We start from the raw sequence: 743 nt of genomic DNA, 5'->3' as shown, positions 1-743 counted from the left end.
CTAAAGCGGAAAAACGTTTTCTACCACCATGGGCATACTCGGCCTATAAATCTCGATAAACGACATTCGTCACTCGCCCAATTACGCCATTCCTTCGAAGCCGAACTAGGTTACAGCATCCCCTTTAAGGACGATTCTAACCGCCTTGACCTTATTAACAGCACGAAAGTGTCATGGTCTAATCCTTTGGCAACAACGTCCTTGGCTATAAAGCTGAGCACAGCCTTCATGCAAAGCCAAAACAATTGAGCGACCACCGCTCCAATAACTTGATGGCTAAACGGTAATCCGAAATTTGTCTTGAAACGAAGTAACGATTACACAAACAATTATCGTACCACCCAAAAACGGGAATCATTCGGTAAATTCGTCATAACAAAACTCAGTCCTAACAACCAAACAGTTAACGGGAAGGTTCCACTGTCAAAAACTGTCAAAAATTGACCAAGTTCCATATACTACGATTCACTTTAAGCCCGCTGTGTTTTACTTGTAAAATACGGCATGTAAGGAAAACTCGTAACAGAGCTCGTATAGCTATACGGAACATCTTCAAATAGACACGAAAGAAATCTCGGAAGGCCAACACCACACAAAGCACGGTATAGGAGGATGCCTCTTTCCGGGGACAAATTTATGCTACCCCTTGGTCCTAACTCCTAGATCACAAATCAAATCAAAACAGGAACAACAATTCTGGCTGCGAACATCCGTAGTCAAACCAGAATGTTTCCCAAACGCAG

The sequence above is a fragment of the Brassica oleracea genome, chromosome C7, assembly GCF_000695525.1.
Source record: "Brassica oleracea var. oleracea cultivar TO1000 chromosome C7, BOL, whole genome shotgun sequence".
Taxonomy (NCBI): domain Eukaryota; kingdom Viridiplantae; phylum Streptophyta; class Magnoliopsida; order Brassicales; family Brassicaceae; genus Brassica; species Brassica oleracea.
The sequence above is the reverse complement of the archived record's forward strand: the minus strand, read 5'-3'. Positions refer to the sequence as shown.